The sequence below is a fragment of the Sinocyclocheilus grahami genome, unplaced genomic scaffold, assembly GCF_001515645.1.
Source record: "Sinocyclocheilus grahami isolate Dianchi unplaced genomic scaffold, SAMN03320097.WGS_v1.1 scaffold469.1, whole genome shotgun sequence".
Lineage (NCBI taxonomy): Eukaryota > Metazoa > Chordata > Actinopteri > Cypriniformes > Cyprinidae > Sinocyclocheilus > Sinocyclocheilus grahami.
In genome coordinates, this window is record NW_015505648.1 from 605,325 (window position 1) to 614,272 (window position 8,948).

Sequence of the window (8,948 nt, forward strand, 5' to 3'; positions counted from 1 at the left end):
CCCGTGCGATCCTCCCTGAAACCACAAAAGGTTAATATGTTGGTTTTCCTAGCGCGAAACAAGGACATGATAACCCAGGTCTAAATCACATTCGTTAACGCTTAAGTAATATTTCGTTTATTCTCTGTATTTTCACTTAGGCCAACCCTTTGTTTTCATGTGATACTTTAGAATTCTTTCGTTTTTCAAATTGGAAAAAGGATTTTCTTATTGCTTGTTTTCATTTGATACTTTAGAATTTTTTTGTATCTTTTGTCTTTTAAATTGGAAAAGGCATGTTCTTATTGCGGTTTGGCATTTAACAATAAACAAATATTTTTTAAAACGTGTCTCTCTGTCAGTTAAAAAGCAACAATATATGCTACATAATAACGCAACAATAGAGCTTTGTATGCAGTAAAATCAGGATAAATAAGGTTTGTAACAAAAAAATTAATAAAATAAAAGCGCGGTAACACCGCGTATCGCGCTATTGAGCCACCCATAATAACCGCAAGGGAAATTTCCTAACCGCGACAGCCCTAATCCAGAGTGCATATTCATCCAGAGAAGAGAAAAATTTACTCTTCAGGTTTGTTTGTGTGATTCTGTAAAACTCAGCACATATCTAAAAAAAAAATTCAGAATTAACAATAAGAATACAGTAAGTCCATTCATCTTACAGGGGGGGAAAAATCATAAGTTACTCTTTAAAACCTTACCTGATGTTCCAAAAACAATGCTGGCCATTGTCTTAGTACATCAGCTACAAGAGGTTCTTCAACTATCTCCTTCCTTCTCAATGAGAATGTCAATTCCATTTTCGAGTCAACAAATGCCATGTTGAGATGTTTCTTCTTCAATTCCTCCTGTAATGCATCCCTTTCCTTTTGAAGGGAAGAATCAGTCTGCCCAAGTGGGTTGTCTGGGAGGAAGTTTATCTTGCATCACTTTGCTTTAAGCCATCTAGAATCCTCATTCGCTCTTTTCTGGTTTACAGCAACTTCAGAGCAACCTACAGATCGTAGGTTCTGGCGGTAGTTGCCAACCTTGTATTTGATGTTCATAGTCCGGCTGTGATAACCTGTTCCTGAGCCTGGATCATTGAGACAAGGATACTTTTCAATCAGAGCAGCAGACACTGACTCCAGCTCTTGACTGTTTGGATAAGCCTTGAATGCAAAAACTGCTTGAGCTATGCTATCCAAGATGTCCATCTTCATTTCCCTTGACATTGTGAGCAGTGTTCCATCTTCTTTAAATTTCTCATTCCCTTTGGCAAGCCGTAATTCAACATCATAAGAGAACTTGGGAATCGGGAAGGTAGATGGCCACTGATAATTTTCACGCTGTCTGATAGTCACGGATGAAGAACTCTGGTTTGAGCTGCTGGATGGACATGACATACTGGCAGTGTCTAAAGAGGAAATGGAGATGTCGGATTCTGATTCTTCAGGGACTTTCCAAAGGATCTTAAGCATTGCTCTATCTGGTGGAAGCTCTGTTATGTTGGTCAAGTTGCAAAGCTCATTTCCGAAGTCAGGATTCTCAAATTCTCTTCAAGTCTTCTACAGAAGCAAGATTTTCCCAAATATCTAACCTCCTGATATTATCAGGGGCCAACACCACACGAAGCCGCATGTTCTGTTAAAATAAAAATGTACAAGATTAGAGTACATCAAATTGAGGGCAAAACTGATGTGCCAACATGTTATGTGATTTAAAGGGGTAGGTTCAAAATGTTAATTTTAAACTTTCATAATTTGCTAAGCCTGGCAAAATTGCCTACTCCTGAGATTTCTGGATGGGATATCTGGCTTTCAAAAAACACAGTTACATTCATTAAAACACATGGTTTTGTCTTTTCCATTAAGACACACCGGTTTAGAATGTTATGAGAAAAAATTATTTCCAATAGTCTATTCTCTTCAGTTCATAGCTTTTCTCTTGGTTGCACTGCTTCCAGCAGTGTATGTTTATATTAGAGCTTTTATCCAATCATATTTCAGCAATCGTGTTGCCAGGGTCAAAGAAATCTACCTTAAGGCTTTCAGAATCAACAGTGCAGGCGTCTGTTAGCTTAAATCAATGGCAATGAAACTGTTGCTTTAACCAATCAGATTAGGGCTGTCGCGGTGATTTCCCTTGGGGTAATTTTGAGTGGCTCAATAGCGCAGTATGCGGTTTTACCGCCATAAATATACATACACACATACATACATACATATACACACACAAATTATATATACAGTGGGGAAAAAAAGTATTTAGTCAGCCACCAATTGTGCAAGTTCTCCCACTTAAAAAGATGAGAGGCCTGTAATTTTCATCATAGGTATACCTCGACAACAATAAGATCGTTAGCTATTGTTAGCCTATATGTATAACAGTTAGCCTAGTTGTAATCTGATTTTCTAATCTGACTAGACGAGACTTTCTATTGATATTTTTTCCTGCGCGCGTTCTAGACGGGCTGTCAGTCAGTGCAGTTACAGTGTTGCGCCACAAGGTGGTGGAACGTGACTGTCATTCAACTACACGTTCAAAAACGCTGATTCATTCATTCAAAGAGAGACATAATGAAACGCGCTGTTGAAATCATTTTAACTTTGAGCGCCACTTTAGAAGGCTCAGCTGACCAGCTATGCGTCGATGCTTAAACAGAGATTTCACTTTCCTTGAACATGACAACCTATTTTCACAAATATATATGACTCTGCCTGGAGGACAGACTCAAGTAATCGCACGCGCTCAGTCGATCTCTCTCTCATTCACTGTCTGTTTAGGCTTGTTAAGTGCAAATCTACGGAGCCTCTGTACAAATCAGCATGGTACACATTGTGTTATCATTACTAACTTGTTTAATATTCAGTCCACATGCATTAAGTGTAAATCGAGAAGGGTATGACCTTACGGAAAAAAGAAAACACGGAAAAATCGCGGTTGCTGCGGTTCTTGCATTCCTCTGCGGTTTGCTCGTCAATAGTGATAGTATTGTAGTATTGCGATATTGCGGTTATCGCGACAGCCCTAAATCAGATTTCGAGTTGGCAACACCAGGGCCATCTAGCTGGCTAACGATAACGTCAGCATTTTCTCATCTTTTGATTGGATGGTCAGCATACTAGCAAATAGCATCACTGTAAATCATTTTATTAAAACTTAGTAAAACTTTTATTACTGTTTCTCTGGTTTAGATTTTCAGTGCATTTTGAAAAAAATATTTGCCTACTATATTTAGTAAATCTAAAAACAGTAGTCCTAATGACTGCGAAAAACAACCACGCACCTCCTCGGCACCGGCTTTGTGAAAGACTCGTGAAGTTGAAAAACCACCAGAGTATGCTTTGTATACCAATGCTATCTGTAAGGTATAAATGCGTTTGGGTGAATAAATGTCTGTAAGAACATCGGATGGACTGTATTTGTGTCATTTTGTTAGGCTTCAGCTACAGATGATGTGTTGCGCAATTGTTAATTGGGTTTCTTACTTTAGTAATGGCATTAATTCTCGCTACATAAGATAACTGTCTGTTATGTAGTGCCCTGTTATACTGCATTACTGTGTAATATTTATGGTTTCTATAGCCGTGGCATCATTATGATGGTATGAAGAGATGGATTAATTCATGTAGGACGCCACTGAAGGCCTAGGTGTAAAATGCACGGCCCGCCACTGAAATCTACACAGGTGTTCAGCTTGAAAGCTTCCTTGAAAGCCAGCAAGACTGTGAGCCACAAGATTGTCAGCACATACACAATACACTGTTCCTCTAAGATGTGAATTCAAGGCTTCAACAAACACACCATGCTGCTCCAGGTCTTTCATGTCTCTTAACAGTGGGTCAAAAAATTTGTCATAACCAAATCTTGTTACATTACTACTTTTTCCAAGTAGAGCCAGTTGTATTGAGGGAAGCGTTGAGCGGAATTTGACAGGCAAATTTACACAGCTGCGAGTTTGTGAATCTTTTTTGAAGTGCCAAGGGGATTGCAAACTTCAAAATCATCAACGTAGAGACCCACTGAAATGCAATCCCTTTGAAGACCTAAAAGTTGGTTTTCTTTGTAATACTTCCCACTACGAGTAGATGTGTACTGTCCTTGTACCTCATCCTCAACAAAAACAGCTCTTTCCAAGACATCTGCCCTGTTGAGTAACACTTCCAGAACTCTCAACACTGAGACATATAGGGCTGGGTATCGAGTTCTATACTTTTTAGGCACCGACCGAATTGCCTCGATACCATCGAGTATCGAAAAACGTCTTGTCGTTCGGTACCAAATTTCGATACCTAAGGGGTTAATCTCATCAGCGTCAGTGAGCCAATAAGCTTGCAGCACTAGCCGGTGTGTTCGACTAGAGGCGCGGTGCAGATCAATCATTCGCGAGAGCGATTCGAAAGCACACGGAGCAGTCTGCTCTCTTTAGCTCTTGTGGTACTGTAATACCACCAGTATATGGAATTTGCAACAGAAGGTTTGGGATGAGGTGCATAAAAAAATTAGTTCAACCCACACGAGATTTCAGGACGGAAACATGTCAAATGTCTTGAAACAAATGATCTGAACAATGTCTTGATGTGTGGTTGGGACTCCAGGCCGTTAAAATTATTAGAGAAATAATGCACTCCCGGAGGTGGTTATGTGGCCTGGTATACCTATATGGTATGGTCTTTCTCAGTTCTCAAACAAATGAAGAACTATTCGATTTTTATTGACTGAACGCAAGCGCTTATTCCGATAGAAAACACTGTATCAGTTGCCACTGATTAAAAAATATTTTTGTTTGCTTGGGTGGTAATATTAGGTCTATTATATTAATAGGGAAGGGGGCCCAAAAATTTGTTTTTTCTACGTCACGAAAATAGGTAAATCTGGACCTGTCATCTAATGTGTGTTTTGGCCATGTAATTGTCACAAATCAAGCCTCTGTGGCTCCCTCCGATCACCACCAGAGGGAACCATCACCGGAGTACTAACTGTTCTTAAGGACTTCATTTCCCATCACCCCATGCCTGAAATTGATTACCTGCACAGGTGCTTATCATCATCATGACTATTTAAGCGGTGCCTACCTTACCCTCGTTGCGAAGTCTTGTTTTTGCTACTGCTGACATTTCTGAGCGTTAATACCTTGTTTGATTACCTGTTGCCTACCTGGATTGTTTAGACCTGTCTGATCGTTCGCTGCTTGCTTCTTTGACCTTGCTGTTTTTGGATTTACTCTCCTCTGTCTGCCGCCTGCCTCGACCCTTTGCATGGACTCTGGTTATGATTCTGCCTTGCCTACGTTACCCCTGTATACTGTTGACTGAACTTTGCCTGTCTGGTTGTTAATAAAGCTGCACATGGATCCCAACGTCACTGAATCGTCATTACAGAAGACTTCGCCACAAGTCGATCCAGCGGCTTTCTATCACTTCACCGCGGAGGTAACCGCTCAAGCGTCAGTACTGGCTTCTCAGCAACAACAGCTTAACCGACTTACCTCACTCACAGAGGAGCTGGTAACGACTCTGCGAGCTCTGCGGATACCACCGCCCGAGGAGAGCTCTCCGCCGTTTAACCCACCTCCACACGCTCCGGCAACGGCTGCCGTCACCACCAGCCCTCGCTTGGCATTTCCAGAAAAGTTTGATGGATCACCCCCAAAGTGTAAGGGGTTTCTGCTCCAATGCTCGTTAATCAACAGCCTATGCTATACCCCACGGACAGTAGTCGCAATGCCTTTGTTTGTTCGCTCCTAACTGGTAGGGCATTGGATTGGGCCACTGCGGTGTGGAGTGAGGACCGCATCGTTTTCCCCTCATTTACCAGTTTCATTCTGAGAGCTTCCTGCCCCACTCGACCGTCTCGTAACCCTTCTGCGGTTAGTCAGACTTCCAATCTAACTACTGTATTACAAATACCAGTTACTTTAAGGGTTAATGGGGAGCTTATTGACACTACCGCTCTTATAGATTCTGGGGCAGCAGTTAATTTTATTGATTCCAAATTCTCCAAAACTCATAAAATTCCCCTTGTTCCATGTGAATCTCGTTTGGCAGTGGCAGCATTAGACGGGCGTCCTTTGGGCTCTGGTCAGATTCAGTTCATCACAGAGGATTTATCTCTACGTACAGGAGCTCTCCACACTGAGACGATCCGTTTATTTGTTTTCCAATCCCCTCAGACACCCATTATCCTGGGACTGCCCTGGCTCGAGAAGCATAACCCGTTTATTTCCTGGTCCAAGAAACAGATAACTCAGTGGTCTGAATCCTGCCGCCAACATTGTCTGAACCTGACTCCTCACGAGACTGAGAATAACCCAATCGCTGCACCCAAAATCCCCATGGTTGTTAATAAAGCTGCACATGGATCCCAACGTCACTGAATCGTCATTACAGTAATGTTGCTTAAATTAAATATGTTATTACCTCTGAGTCAGAGCAGCGAATCATGGAAGAGAGAACACAGGCAGACAGCGCTGGAAGCTGCTAATGCTCATCAGTAAATCAGTGGAAAATAAATAGAAATCATGATTCTGTCTGAGCTATGCATTTTAAAACGAACACGCACTAGTGTAAATGTAGCCTAACAGATGTGTAAACTGAAGACTATTTGAGCTTTATTAAAACTATTTTGCACTGATTTATTGTGTTGGTTACATTTTGTTCCTTTGTGCAGTGGCTCAGGAGATGAGTCTTTGAGTTTGTCTAAACATCAACAAGCTGAAAAATAAAACCAAAGTTTTTTTTTTAGATAATGTAATCTTGTTAAAATTGATTTCATAAAATTGGTATCGAAAAAAGTATCGTTCAGGAACCGGTATCGAAGTCAAGGTATCGGTATTGATATCGAAAAATTTTGAACGATACCCAGCCCTACGACATACACTAATGTATTTTGGTGTAGCCTTTCAAAATGGTACTCAATGGGATCAATTACTTGAAAATGCTCTTTAAAATAAGCATTCTGCCTATAATCTGTCAAGAGTGCACCTTTATTTGCAGTGGCTGTAAAAACAGGATTTGTTTTAAGTACTTCAGCTGATATTAGTTCAGCAAGCTCCTCTGTTAGTGACTCATCAATCTGGTTTTCATATTTTCTAAGAATGTCCCTGATTAACTGTTTTGCTGCATACCTAGACGATGAAACAATATCGCTCATCCAGTTTAATATCTCCTGAGTTGCACTTTTTGAAACATGCAAAATTGTCTGCATATAAAGGATCAATGATGCAAGTTTGCGCTCTAGCCCTATATAGTTTACAGGCTCTGAACATGAGTTTGTTTCAGGTCCAGGAGTTACAGGAACAGTGCTAGCTGTAACACTTGACAGTGGATTTGGCATAGGATCTCCAGTCTCTTCTGACCATGATTCTTTTTCTTTGCTTTCCAAATCATCAATTTCAAATATAACAGAAGAGCTAAAATCTTTGAAACCTTGAGACTTGTTTACGAGACATGTAACTACTAAAAGTTGAAAGAACATTGGTTGTCAACTCACAATCCTTAAAAGGACATTTGACTGCATCGTGTCTCTTTAAATGGTTTCTGATATGGTTTAAAAACTGAGATGGCTGACAAACATCTTTAAAATCACATAACTGGCATGTAAAATTAAATTGCTCTGTCACTGCACCAGTCTGTTTGTGTTCTCTTGTCAAATGGGATTTTAACGCACCTATAGTTTTGAAAGTGCAGATGCAGTCAGTATACAGGCAAGGCTGCTGCCAGGAATGCCGTTGATAGTGGTGAAACCTGTAGTGTTTAGGAGGACCTCTCTGCTACTGTGAGCAAATTTGCAAAGTTTACACTGCATTCCAAACCTATGAAAAAGGGAAAAAATATGTTAATTTAAAAGAAATGTAACATTGCACATGTTTAAAGGGGTCATATGATGCGATTTAAATTTTTCCTTTCTCTTTGGAGTGTTACAAGCTCTTGGTGCATAAAGAAGATCTGTAATCCAAAGAGCTATTCTTTATAAAAGTTAAGAGTCAGCCACACCTACCTAAAAAGGTTCGTTCTAACACGCCCCCACATACCTACATCACTATCTGGGAAGATTTGCATAACGCCGCCCAAATGTTATGCATGTTATGCCCAAATGTTCACGCAAAGAAAGAAGGCATAACTTTTATTCTCGCTTTCACCGTGGACAAAGCGGAGTCCAGCCCGGGGTCGTCACATGTGGTTGCCGCAGGCATCACAATATGGTAAGGGACGTAACATTTCCATCACACGCTTGAGGAATTCGGCCAATCACAACGCACTGGATAGCTGGCCAATCAGAGCACACCTAACTTTTTCAGACCGATGAGCTTTGTAAAAATGTACGCGTTTCAGAAAGGCGGGGCATAGAGGAGAAACAATGTACAGTATGTAGAAAATAATGTGTTTTTTGAACCTTAAACCGCATAAACACATTTCATTACACCAAATACACAAAATAATGTTCTTTTCAGCAGCATCATATGACCCCTTTAAAACAACAAAACACACATTACACACACATACATATACATGTTTACTGTGTGGAGACGTGCTGATATCGCGTTTGGTCTCGTTCTGCATCGCGTATCTTGTCAGTGTCTGCGCTTGCTTGGCCATTTGTTGTGGAGAAAATAAGGAAAGTATGTCCAGCTGAATTAATGTAGTATTTTGTTAGAAGGGTATAAAAAAAGCTTAGTTTACCGCAGCAGCGGTCGCGTGAAGGCCTCCTCGTTTGAAGACCAAAGAGTCTAAAGACCATCGACTCCACCGGGCAGGGACACCGGCAAAGGATAAGTATCGCTTTTTATTTCTCCTCTTTCCTATTACTTGTTTTGCTTCCATTTCAGTTTTTATAACCATTTCTTACTATGTGTAAGTAAGTTGTTGTTTTTTAGCATGTGTATTTGGCAGTGTTATTTTTTAGGAATACTGATAAACTACTGTCATTTGATTTGTATTATTTGTATTTGTTATTTATTTTAATTT

General features: G+C 40.4%; 1 protein-coding gene and 1 long non-coding RNA gene across 5 annotated transcripts in view; both read right to left on the reverse strand.

The window, feature by feature from the left end:
- The window catches only part of LOC107553319 (regulatory-associated protein of mTOR-like), a 302,737-nt gene that overhangs the window by 136,419 nt on the left and 157,370 nt on the right, over positions 1-8,948 (reverse strand). The window lies entirely within an intron of this gene.
- Positions 324-8,948, reverse strand: part of LOC107553321 (uncharacterized) — a 14,186-nt gene continuing 5,561 nt past the window's right edge. The window contains exons 2-4 of one of the 2 annotated variants that reach the window (XR_001604960.1): positions 7,651-7,795; positions 702-866; positions 324-607 (exon numbers count right to left, since the gene is read on the reverse strand). This is a non-coding gene — a long non-coding RNA (uncharacterized lncRNA). Of the gene's footprint in view, positions 608-701; positions 867-7,650; positions 7,837-8,948 lie in introns of those variants that run through there. The other variant, XR_001604959.1, reaches the window with a different exon arrangement.